The sequence below is a fragment of the Corticium candelabrum genome, chromosome 11, assembly GCF_963422355.1.
Source record: "Corticium candelabrum chromosome 11, ooCorCand1.1, whole genome shotgun sequence".
Classification (NCBI taxonomy): Eukaryota; Metazoa; Porifera; class Homoscleromorpha; order Homosclerophorida; family Plakinidae; genus Corticium; species Corticium candelabrum.
Window position 1 is genome coordinate 1,114,590 of NC_085095.1, and position 10,741 is coordinate 1,125,330.

Sequence of the window (10,741 nt, forward strand, 5' to 3'; positions counted from 1 at the left end):
GACTTCTTCTCATAAGACTTTGATGAGACAAGATATTTTGCGTAACACTAGCTAGCTGTGTAATTTCTGTTGGGTGTGCAAATCAGTATGCACTGATCAGGCTATTATACTTAGTTTTTGATAACTAATAATCTATAAGTTGATATAAGTTAATACTGGTATCCAATCCGCTATCTCATTAAATTTTCTAATGTTGACACATTAACCTCAGGTATTGGGTATCTGTGTGTCCACTTAGTGGAATTCCCACCACTGGAGACAAACAGGTCACCCTGTTGCTGCCACTGAATGCATAGCCTTGAACTTTCAGACCAGAGAGCGAAGTGGTCTAGGAGTTCGAGGCTACTGAATGCAGTGCTGGGTTCCCATCTTGATAATGGGATATCCATTCTGTTATGTTGGGAACATATGTGGGTACTACAAAGGAAATTCATCGAACAACTACATCCATTGAGCCTCGATGGTAATTACAATCCTCATTGTGGTCATGTCAAGTCTTTAATGCTGCATATACCAACACTCCACCTAGAACAAGAACGTGCAACAGTATGCAGATCCTCCGTCTTTGGAACAACCGTTTCCAATGTGTCAATGATTTGCTAGCGAGCGAGTTTCTCTAATGCATCAAAGGGGCACTCTGAGTGTCCGTCCGTGCGTCCGTCCGTCCGTGCGCCACCCCTACCCCCCGGGGGAATCGTTTAGGAATTGGTAAATTCGAATCGTTCTTTGCTAGTTTTGAAGAAAGTAAACATACAATAGTTTACGTCATGTGACGTCATCACTAGAGATGTTTCTGTGGTAACTATGCTCACTTATGTGTCTGCGTTCCACCACCCCTACATCCAGGGGACAGCTGTTCCAAATCGATCATTTTGAATAATTGTTTGTTTTCCTCGATGGATGCCAAAAGTTAACACTTCACGTTATGTGACGTCACCCTGTAATTATTGCTATGACAACAAGATTGAATTAGGCGTAAGCAGCGTTTTAACTTATATAGCGTCTTGTAATAGCTGTTTTTGTGACAGTTAATGCTGTTCTTGCTAAGAATAATTAGCTGATGTAATGAATGTTAACAACTGCTAACATCGCCATGGAAACATTGCTCACTTACTGCTAGGCATTCGCGTTTTACTGTGCGTTGCGCACCACTCCTAACTAGCCACTCCACGAGCGAATTGAAGGAACAGTAGTTTACACGTCTACACCGTTGGTTAGGCGCTTCTCCGTTAGCTTGACTATTGATTTACGTAACTAACTGTGACACTTCATGTGACGTCATCGCTAGACACTATTGACTGAAGAAAGTGCGCAAAGTACACAGTTCAAAGAAATTTGAAGAAAACAAGTCACTTACGACAGTAAAGGGTTTATTAATTGTACGAAGCTGTTTCGAACAAAACTGATTTGCTGTCCATCGAGTGCATTCAGCAGTATGTAGCTAACCTACCTGTGCACCTGACCGATGCCATCTCGGTAGCCGCGACCGATGTTTTGTGACTGAAATTGCATTGAAATATTTCGCTTGCCGACTGTCGCTGCATAGAGGACGTCTAAATCTAGCTGAGTAAAATATTGATCAAGTTAGACTCATGGTACTTCACACATTAATTATCTAGAGAGTGATCAGTTTTGAGGCAGCTTTCGACAGTTGTGAGCTGTATACGTGAGTGAGTATCGAGTTGTGTTGATCGCGGTTATCTAGAATGAGATTTCGTTGCGATCGATGTGTGAAGTAATAGACACACCTAGAGATGCAACAGTCGTGTTTTGCTTTTTGCCGCTTTGACTACGTAAATGCTGCCCGAATCAATGCGTCTGCAAGTTACTACGGTATCTAGCAGCAGCTCTCTTTTCCTGATCTTTTACTACATACCGCTAGTGTATTGAACAACGTATTCTAGACGTTGTTTTAAAATTTTACTCTGCAGCTGTATAGTACGTGCTCGCTCGCACAGGTGGGAATGCAATGAGCACCCATTATTATTTTATATTCATATATCTGCAAACTGCGAAAGATGTATGTACTTCTTTCAGACTTTTCCAGAAATACTTAGACTCACGAAAACTTATTTGGTCATACACTAGTCCCTGCAAACGAGTCCGAAAGATTATTTTCTCACCTGTGTGGACTAAAATGTGGTTAAGAAGTACTGCTACGTAGTATTTAGGGACCAAGAGTGGCTATAAGGTCACTATTAGCACTGGGAGACTAAATAAAGCCAAGATTCAGACGCGATATAATAAAAATTATATATATGAGGTTGCTGCGGAACGTTGTAAGAGTGGAAACCGCAGTGATTGTATTTGCGACGTGTTGCTAAGTGTGTATCCTAGTTAGTTCAACATGTTGTTTATTAATTATAATTATTAAACGTTAGATATAATATTTAGGTATGTTGAATCACTTACTGATTTTCTAGCTTGGAACAGAACGGTCGCGACGTTTATGCCTCAACTGGTCGCGATTCATTGGAAATGCCAATTTCGCAATTACCACTATGTGCTCGGACATCCAGTGTTGCATAAAAAACTATATCTAGGCTGTATCGCCGTACAGAAACATTTAGATTATCTGGAGGTAGGCTGCTTAACTTTCCCGGTGTGTTTGGTAAACCGTATACACCTTTCACCTGCGGGAGCCCCGGCCTACACAGATGTGCGGTCCTAGCCTCGTACTCAGGTACTCTTGCGCGCCCTCTGAGGTGAGGATTGACAATCAGGGGAATGAGGAGGGCGGAGTGACTGGCTCGAGTCTAGTGATGTCGCTACATCTGAGATAAAACCGATATAAAACCCTAGCTAACCACCGGGCAAAGAAAACAAGCCGTTATAGTATATGTGAAGTATTGGTAAATCTGAAGTCGTTATATCCAATGTTTAGTGAGGTTGCAGTAGCAGTATGGGTATCCCAGATCAGTTAGGTGGACTGTTTATATTACAATTAATACAGTGAAGTAGGAACCTAGATTTGATTGAGAGGCACACGTTTTCCTGAAAGGGCATGGCTCCGCACAACAAGGCTAAATGTATTATTAGACATAAGAGAACGGGGTGGTGAGCTAGTTAATTATATAAGTATATGCATGCTACACAGCAAAAAGACAGGAAACCAACATTAACACTGTAGTGTTAGTTCAGTTTGTTATGTCAGTGTTATCAGTTTCTATGTGACATCGATAATACCATCGAGAATTTGTGGGGTGTGCCCCATGCCCCGGTTCTGTCGCATAGCTGTAATAGTTTTACTGGAGTAATTGCACTTGCATCATCATGATCTCTCTGTAGAACTCATTATCTTCATAAACGTGTGCTGCGTTCACGACTTTCTCGACTGTCATTTCTTATCTATGACTGCATATACAATACAGTCTAGACAGTGAGATGCTATACCATAGGTTTTGTTATCTCTGTGTTGTACAGCTCTTTTCACTTTTTCTCTTGGGCCAATGTCAGCTGCTATGACTGCATGGATGGGTGTGCGACCAATCATTATCAATGGTGCTGTTGTCTTTACAGCAGGCATGGTCTTGGCCGCATGGACAGCAAGATATGGCAGGCCACATTTACTTACGTTGCAATAAGTGGTCTTGGAGGCTCCATAATATTTGCACCAAGTGTGGGCATTCTACCTTCTTACTTTGACAAAAGAAAAGCATTTGCTGTGTCGTTTGCTCAATCAGATGCATGGATAGGAAATCTAGTTTTCGTAACAGCCTCAAGTTCGATTCGGGAATCATACAACTGGAGAATATAATGTCTATTTTTGGGTGGAATGAGTAGTTTGTCAGTCATTATGGGTGCTCTATACCAACCAAGACCTCGACAATCAGGCATTCGCAAGCAACCATCACCCAAGGAAATCATTGTTCAGTCCTACAATTCACAGCGACATATTTGATTTGCTGTGTAGTTTTGGTTACTATCACTGCACTTTTTTCAATTTTATCTAGTTCTTTTTTATTTGGTAAGTGGCAAGGAATTTACAGTTAGTTTCAGTACGTACCTAATTTATTCATTTCTCTGTTGTCAGGCTCAACATGCCGAATGCAAGATGGGAGTTGACCCAACGGATGCATCTCTACGGCTCACTTATATTGCAATTAGTGCTTCAGTGTTTAGCATTACTGGTGGCATTGTGCAAGATCGCATGCAGAACAATACTTTGTGCTACAGTTGGTCATGTTTGTTGGTGGTGTTGCCAACCTCACATTTCCATACATGACCGAGTATTCTCACCTTGTTGGATTGATATCTTGACAGGATGTAGTGACTCTTTTATCTCACTTATGTCTGTAATTCCACAAGAGCTGGTGGGAGAGAAAGAGGCAGCAAACGCATTTGGTGTTTTGTCATTTACGAGTGCAATCATAGGAGCCATAGGCTGGCCTGCAGGAGGTTCATACTTGATTGTCATGCATATTGTGGTATGACAGTGATATGAGTTTACTGCACTATTTCCTAGAGTGGGTGTATGATGGATATGCTTCTTACAACTTAATTTTTTTCTGGCTGGTGTTCTCTCAATACTCTCTTCCTTCTCATGTTTGTCGACTTTTGTCTCAAATGACAGTATTTGGAAAAAGAAATAAAGATGCTCAAGAGCCTAATTAACAAACTCAGGATGTCATTACAAGTATGGGATCGACTGTATGAGTAGATTACTTGGGGTTTATTTTTGCTTTGGATGACCTAACGGTGTCTGATTTACTTTCAGCCAAATTTTTCTATCGTTTACTGAATTCTTTTATAAAGATTTGGTAACACAAGGTAGTTTCAATAACTGATAGCCTGGCCTGTAAAGGCTGATACCAATAGCCTTTCCAGTACTTCATTAACTTTTATAATGCTGACAACTAAATATGAAGTAATATGTATGCATCATATACGGTGGTATACTGTAGATACAAACTACACGTACCTGTGAACTTTGCTACATCCGTGGGTGAACTTATTCCTAATGAAAACACAGTTTCTGCTCTCCTTCCTCTCCCCTCTTTCTCCTCCTCCTCTTTCTTCTCTTCTCCTCTCTCTCCCTCTCCTCTCTTTCTCTGTCTCCTCCGCCCTCTCTCCTTCGCCGCCTTCTCCCCTCCGACTTCTCCCATCTCCTCTCTCTGTTTACCTTCCTCCCCGTCCTCTCCTTCTCCCCTCTCTTTCTCCTCTCTCCTCTTTCTCCTCTCCCAAGCCAGACGTTTATGAATTTCATAGTATAGTTTCCACAACCACAAATAGATGATCTAATGACACTGAGATAGCGCTGAGCAAGAAGTGGCAATGATATACTGGTGCTTAGAATTCGGAATATATATGAAGGGCATCATGCAATGGGCAAGCAGTTTGAATCATTTCTATGTAGTCAGTCTAAATTAATTAATTAAGTTTGATGTCAACTAGCAGTCTGTAACCCCAACTATGGAAGGCTGCATGGCAACGCCACTGTGTTTTGAGCTGCTTGTCCAATGTTGCCAAGTCTGTTTCTTAAAGGTATATTATATTGTCCAGTTTGTTGTTTCAGTGTGCCTGAGCTCGTGGAGGCTGAAACGTTTTAGGACAAACTACGTTCTGCAGGGTGTGATATTGCCAGCAAATAAGCCTATATATACAGTAGAGCAAAATACAAGGATATGTATATTTCAGTGATTGTGCTAGAGTCTACGCTACAGACACGCTGAAGACATATCAATGATACGTATTTCAATGTCCTTGAAACAAATTTGAAGCAAATTTGAAGCAAATTTTGTCGAAAACGACATTTATGATTTTTACAACAACACCGTGGCCGCTCAGCCACGCACACCGGAATTTCAAGCTGTCAGTCTGCAGAAACACTGTGGAACAAGCAAAATGTTACAAGTCAGGTACAGCTACACGTACCGCATGGCGCCTGAATCCAGCACCTTCACTAGACGCCTGGTAGTTGGTGGAAAAATATGCACGTGCAAATGTAGACTAGGCGTTGTTTCTACGTGCTAAACCCTTATGTAAAGCAAAAGACTAAACACCATGTATACAGGATAGACGCCCGATGGCCGAATAGATATTTTCTGCGACCGTGGCACTAACGACGTCATCGCTGCTCACGGAACACTTGGGTGCTACTTTGATGTCTTGGCGTTTGTTAACCGCGTGAGTTTGTGGCGAAAGCGACCAGATTTCTGTTCGAACTTTTACTAGAACGTGTAGCGATGTATTCAATCAGGTAAGGCCTCATTAGGACCCGACTCTTGTGTGTTTTCCCGTGTTTTGCAGTAATGAACGACTTCTTTCTGTCCTCTGTGGTGACGCTTCCGCGTCATTTTGAGTGATGGTGTAACATTTAGACCTTACAGACGTGAACTGTGACAACAAACTTGCGTGCATAGAATACGATATCGATGATACGTGTCCTGTGTGGTAGGCGCTCACCAAACCGTTTGGTTTGTACGTCCTGAATACATCCTAGAAAGTGTGTCTTTTCAAGTCGTTTAGGGAACGATTGACATGAAGAGGAAGTCTTTAGGCAAGTCTGGTGGTACTGACTGGTAAGAAGGTAATGCATGATTTTATCCACCCCACCTACTAAAAGAAGCAATCACTTATATCAGTTTTCTGTACTCTGTTTTACCTTTCCATTAAGTCATTTTCCAACGTGCCCGTAGATTCAGTGTTTGGCAAGAGTTCTGAGATGTGTACTAAGAGAGATTTAAGTATGTTTCTGCAACGACATCGTACTATTGCCGGTGACCTTGCTCTGCCAACAACTGGAGCAAAGCCTATTCTTATTGAAAAAAAAAGGTAGGATAACTAACAATGCATGTGGTTGTTTGCCACCAGTACTTGACTAAGATTATTGTGTGTACAGAGTCAAGAATGCCATCAGACAAGGAATGTACTTGCTAGAACATTCTAGTAAAGATGCAGAAAAAAGGTCTGCTTTTGGAATAGATTGTTCTTCAGATGGTTGTAATCAGATGGAAGAAATACACATGGTTTGTCCAGTATTGACTGTAGCTAACATATTACACTACATCCGACCAGCAACTGGCGCGTCATCAATTCAGGCAGCTGCATTCACAAGTCTCACAGAAGGCCATACGGTGTGGAAGTCAGGTCATGTTATTGAGATGACCTTGAATGCAACTCAGCCTGACTATACTTGGATAAAGTTCAAAGTACTAGCAACAATAAAAAGAAATCAAGATAGTATGCATCGCCTTTGAAAAGCGAAGCCGCAACATCAACTTTGCACACTACACTTGTCCTGCTGGCTTAGCTCATTCTTGCATTCATGTGTCTGCTGCTTTGTGGATAATGGAGCCGTTTGAGAGCAAACTTGCTCCTACATCTAAGCCCTGTGCTTCGATATGCCCAAGAAGCAAGGATAAACCAACCTGTCCTATCACTAGTGTCACCTATAACAAGCACGAGATTTTCAAGCTTGCTTCCAAGACTACCGTACAAGCAACAAAATTTGATCCTAGACCTTCTGCTTTGAGAGGAAAAGGAGTGGTCACGATGAGAGCTTTGCTACTGACCTGATAAACAAGTACAAAGGAGACAACACACCATTGCTTGTTAGTCTATTTATTCCCCCACCTCCCCCTCCTCATCCCCTTCATCACCTTCCTGTGTCAAGATCTGAGGACAACAGTATGGCTTTGTCAGATGACAGTTTCTTATTAGCAACAACAGCAGACATTACTGATCCTGATCCTGTTGGAGAGATTAATAATGACCTGGATGAACTGAGTGTCATGTGTGCTACTTTTTTAAAGCACCATTGCATGTTTCTGATGCACAGCAGTGTTCAATTGAACTTGAAACAAAGGGCCAGGCATCAAACACAAAATGGTTTGATGCTAGAAGAAACAGAGTAAGCTGCCTCCATGTTTGCTGACGTCGTAAAGAGAAAGCAAACGACATGGCCAGATCCTCTGGTAAAGAGAATATTGGGATACACTGAAGTACCAACATGGCTGCCTGCAATAGAATGGAGACAAGACAATGAGGTAGTTGCTCGGTTGAATGATCTGGAAATGCAGCGTAGAAGAGGTCATGCAGGGACACGAGTATTTGAGTGTGGGCTATTCGTTGACAAGGAGTATGGGTGCTTAGAAGCATTACCAGATGGATTAATACACGATCCAACTAACGATGACCCAGATGGTGTGCTTGAGATAAAGTGCTCATTTTCAATGTGGACAAAAACAATCAATGAAGCTGCACAGATGCCTGGTTTTTATTGCCATTAGAAGAATGGGCAATTGCATTTAAACAGAAAGCACAAGTACGTACTACTACCAAGTACAAGGTCAGATGGCCATAACCAGAAGAAACTGGTGTGATTTTGTGGCATGGATACAATATGACATATTTATAGAGCGAATCAATTATAAACATAAATTTTGGGTAGAAGAAAACTTTGCAACAACTGTGTGTTACCAGAGATAGTATCACCTAGGTTTCCACTTGGCTTACCCATGTTGGACCTTAGGAAGCAAGTTAGTGTTGTAATAATTAAGTGTCACTAAATAGTACCATAAAATGAAATTGAACAAGTGGCAGTGTGCTGTGTTTCCTGGAAGATGTGACACACGAGAGTACAAGAGCCAATATGTTTACATTTGCAAAAATATATTACTGATAAGGTAATATTAATTAAATCTCTCTTACAAGAAGTGGGCGCAAATTTGATAAATATGAACACACATTAAATACCTTATCTAAAAGATATATGCTTGAACTAAGTGTTATGCCTTGTAAAATTCTGTAGTTCTTTATACGTCTGATAACCCTTTCTACATCGATTCTAAGGGGAGCCACTTGTCTAACTTCAATTAATAACTTGTTGCTCGGTAAACTGACCTCCTCCTTTCAGAAAGGAAGTGGCACAACAGATGCCCCAACATCCACGAGAATGTCAGCAATAACAAACCCTTTGTCTGCCATGACTTGATCTCCAGGCACAAATTTATCAAGGAAACCTGACTGCTTAGTGAGCTCCCTTACTGAAATGTCACCAGTAAATAGTCTTGAAACAAACATAACATGATCACATGGAGAAATTGCAATCAATTCTTTTACGGTGTGGTGATGTTTGTAGCTAGAAAGAGCGCTGAATGCAAACCCCTATCCGAGGGGCGCTCTGTAAATAGTTCTGTTGCATCAATTATGCAAGTTATTTTAGGAAACGCCTCTCTAAATGAAGATGGTAGAATCCGCGTTAGAACATCCCTTGGCAACTACCAGTCGACATCATTTAAATAACAATAAAGGAAGTTGATCCATGTAGCAAAAATATCGTGAACCTGAGAAAGAGACAAGCCAAACCTGTAGCTTAGATCTTTCATCTCTAGGCCCAGACGTAGACGAACCATAGTCAGAAAGACCCATCTAAAGAAGAAAGACAACATTGTTTCGTTGATGGGCTCTTTGCAAACGTCGAATGTCTCTTTGACCAGTATTTCAATAAACTCGCAGCATACTCTAACGACTTATAATAGTCATTTAAAATCGCTGTAGCTGCAAAATCCTGTATAAAACAAAGTCTTTTTGTTGTCATCTTGAATTGCCTCAACCCTCCAATTCCCTTCAATACACATCTGCTCTTTAAGTAGCTTAATACAGTTCTCTTTTTCTTTCAATTCTTGCTGCATCTCCCGACATGATGCACAGTCAGAGCGAGAGTCACCATCAATACTTAGACTGTGAAATATGCTTGTAAAGTCATCGTCGACATCCTCATCTTTGTCTTCATGTGCCCGTATTAGAGAAATACAAAAAGACCTCCTGCTTGCTCCAACAACATTGTAGGAGTAGAAAATTTAGGTCTTTTTGGTCTTGAAGTAACTCTTGCAAATCTTTTCGAAAGAGGAGTTTGTTTCAATGGTGACCAAGTAAACGAAACCGTTACACTGCATCGTTTTGTTGCAGGAACAGAAACAGCTGGCTTTCTACGATATTCCTTAGATATTGTTGGTAGTAAACCTGCTGGTGATTTGGTTCCAGAAGGAAAATGTCTAGAACATATTCTGGCGTTGGGGGAAACATCATCAAGCCCTAATTGTTTTAACCACGTCTGACGTTCTACTTGAGCAGAAGGAAATCTGAAAAACTTTAAATATTTCTTGCCCTTGGCATGTACATTGGTACATCCAGGCACACAGCACATAACCATGATAGCACAGCAACTACACGCTCCAAAAAGATAAAGTGCAGACACACCGAGTGATTGGTTCTTTTATATGCAGCCATGAACACGCTAGAAGCTGAATGCGTTACCTCAAGATGAAATCATACATTCCCTTCTCACCTGTCACTACCACCAGACTTGTCTAAAGACTTCCTCTTCACGTCAGTCGTTCCCTAAACGACTAGGAAAGACGTACTTTCTAGGAAATATTCAGGACGTACAAACCAAACCGTTTGGTAAGTGCGTACCACACAGAACTCGTATCATCGATATCGTATTCTATGCACGCAAGTTTGTTGCCACAGTTCACGTCTGTAAGGTCTAAATATTACACCATCACTCAAAATGACGCGGAAGCGTCACCATAGAGGACAGAAAGAAGTCGTTCATCGCTGTAAAACACGAAAAAACACACAAGAGTCGGGTCCTAATGAGGCCTTACCTGATTAAATACATCGCTATACGTGCTAGAAAAAGTTCGAAAAGAAAACTGGTCGCTTTCGCTACAAACTCAAGCGGTTAACAAACGCGAAGACATCAAAGTAGCACCCAAGTGTTCTGTGAGCCGCG